This window comes from Aplidium turbinatum, chromosome 2, assembly GCF_918807975.1.
Source record: "Aplidium turbinatum chromosome 2, kaAplTurb1.1, whole genome shotgun sequence".
Classification (NCBI taxonomy): Eukaryota; Metazoa; Chordata; class Ascidiacea; order Aplousobranchia; family Polyclinidae; genus Aplidium; species Aplidium turbinatum.
Genome location: NC_137473.1, coordinates 5,624,895 through 5,627,699, shown reverse-complemented (window position 1 = coordinate 5,627,699; position 2,805 = coordinate 5,624,895).

Genomic DNA, 2,805 nt, shown 5'->3' with positions numbered 1-2,805 from the left:
CTTCCATACTTTTTGTAAGTGACATGGTTGACCCCAGTAACTTCAAGGAGTCAAACCTTTTGTACCTTATGGGGTGAAATCTTCTGTCGTAGGCTCTCGGTCTATCACCTAGTTCTATAAATGACATACAAAAGTATGTCATAGCTCTTTATGGCAATGGTCCTACTATCACGGATGTAGACGAATGCCGTTATATGATGTTTACCAATGGTTGCGCTATTGAAAAGCTGCCACCAACGTCAGCTGCTCTGATGCAACATACACGCAGAGCGATACATCAAGCTGAAATACGGAAATCAAGCCTCGTAAATGTTCAGCAACTACCTTCTCCTTTAGCTTGGGGTTGGAAACATAATGATGCAAATCAGCTTGTTCCGTTTTGTCAGTCTACTTGTGGCTCTCGATGTTCCTGTAAGAAAAAATCCATAAAATGCACAAGTCTTTGTTCATGCGAGTACGAAACATGCAATTCGACCACAAAATATCCAATCCTCTCTGATGTTTCATCTGCAATCCACATTGACCTTTCATCTCCAATCCACACTGATCATTCAAGAAATGCTTTTGACTTTCTAAACTCTATCTTGTAACTTCAAAAACTTGTCGTACACGAATTTTTTTAACATCAAATTACGTATGGTAGGAATTTAACATCGAAAACCGCTAGTTTTTTTATCTTGAATTAACAGTGTTAAGACTCTGACATTGCATCATCTGGGGTCGTGTATCAATTTGATTTGTATACCATAATTACATATTATTTTAAATTTTAAAGTGCCATGACCAAAAGGGAAATTCACCCCTGGTAGCTGCTCTTCTGGTTATTCCCTTGATGACGTCGTTATTGCGTCATACTGTACTGGAATTATTGTTATTGCTTGCAATTGTAAAATTTTAAGCAATTGCAAAACTTATAATGAGAGTATTTGATCGCTTTTTTCGGAATAAACTTACCTTTGGTTCCTGAATTTGAAGTCTAGTTTTAATAATGTAATGATGACGTCATAAAAGATGCAATTATGACGAAGCTACTTTTAGGAATTGTGAAATGGTTTTAGTAACCGGTACTCCAACTAAAGCCAACAGCAAACGACCAAAATAGGTTAAAAAAGCAAAAAAATATATGTGATGACGTCATAATGACGTCATCAATCAAATTATTTTGTATTTATTTTGTCTCACTTATTTGTATGTGCTTTTTAAGTTAAAATATACAAAAATCAAATATGTAATTGCACAAAAATGACGTGAAAAGAGCTGAACGTGATTTCTGGGAAAACCCCCGATTTGGGGGTGATCACGTGACCCAAAAAGTTGCGGCACCCACTAAAATCAAAGTTGGGTTGATCAACTGCAAAAATATGCAAAAAAACAATGTGTAACACGTTTAGCCTAAAGATTCCCCTAAGGGCCTGCACTAAATGTTTTCTTGTGGAAACAATCTTGCAACAAGGTTTCGTAATGTACAAAAAGAGAAATGGTAGTTGCCACTCTAAACTATTTACCTTTTCATCAAACTATTAAATCGTATAGAAATCCTGCTAGGCAATATGCGTTTTCATATTGAACAAATGACTGCTCTGATGACCCAACAAACCAAAGCTTGATTCTTGATCACCTCTTCCTCTCGTTTTCAGGTTTATGTCAAGTAGTTGTGGATGAAAAGATAATTTTTTTTTTGTTTCCTGTTTTGATGTGTGTTTTAGCAAAACGTCCTTCCAGGACACAGCTGCCTGATTTCAATGAGTATCGAACCAATGTTCAACCGCTAAGCCTCACACCCAACAAAAGCATGTTTTTTGCCAATGTAATGATGCACAAAGAAATTGTCAACTCCACATGTTTTCTTTTGTTTAAAACTATGCAACGTTTTTCACTCACGTCTGGGACTGTTCAAAATAGAAATTTTGCAATGTTTCAGTATTTTCTTTTCATGCAAACTTAGTTACGTTCACTTTGTTTCAATTGAAAGCAATATGGCAAGTTTTCTTTTGTATTTTATACTTGATTGTGAAGAGGGAAAGTCTGCATGAAAAGCTTTGATTTTTTCAACTTCTAAATCTTTAAAATTGGTAAGAAATTGTAAAAAATTGTTTTTAAACGTCTACCAATGTCTAACGTCTCCAATGTTGAAACGACGTAAACAAAGATTTGTCTTCGTTCATGTATGCGAGTTAAAAACTTTTTTCATCAAGAACATTTCATTTTTTTATCGTTTTCCTGGCCACGCATGACTCACGTGATCATTCCGTTATAATCGCGAGCGGCTGAACGCTTCTGCACAGTCGACAACTTGTAGGCCAAGGTTCGAATCTTAAAAAGGTCAAACTACAACTGTAAGATTAAATTTTATTGCGCTTTTCTAGTTTAATTGGTGAGAATAAGTCAGAGTTAGAGCAACAATATGTCGGTTGCGCAGCCGAGTGGTGAGAGCTCTGGCACGACGCTCAATAGGATGCCGGTTCGACACCGATCAAAAGCATGCGAGTGTGTCTTTGACAGAATACAACGCATGCCTCAAAGTTGGTTCCTTGCCTTCCATCCATTCAATCCAAATTTTCAACTCCTTGGCGTAAGCTTTAGATGAGACAAATAATGTTACTAACGTTTACACAAGTTTGTAAAATTTGATGCTTAGCAAGGTGGCTTGTCGCCATAAAACATGTTCAATCAAACTTTATAATTACTTGATTTGTCTTTTTTGTTGTTACTGGAGCGCCATTATATTCACTTGCTATTGTGTTTTGTAGTATCAGCTACTAAGTTTTAATATTCTATTCTGTCGACTTCCACAAATTAGAAAAC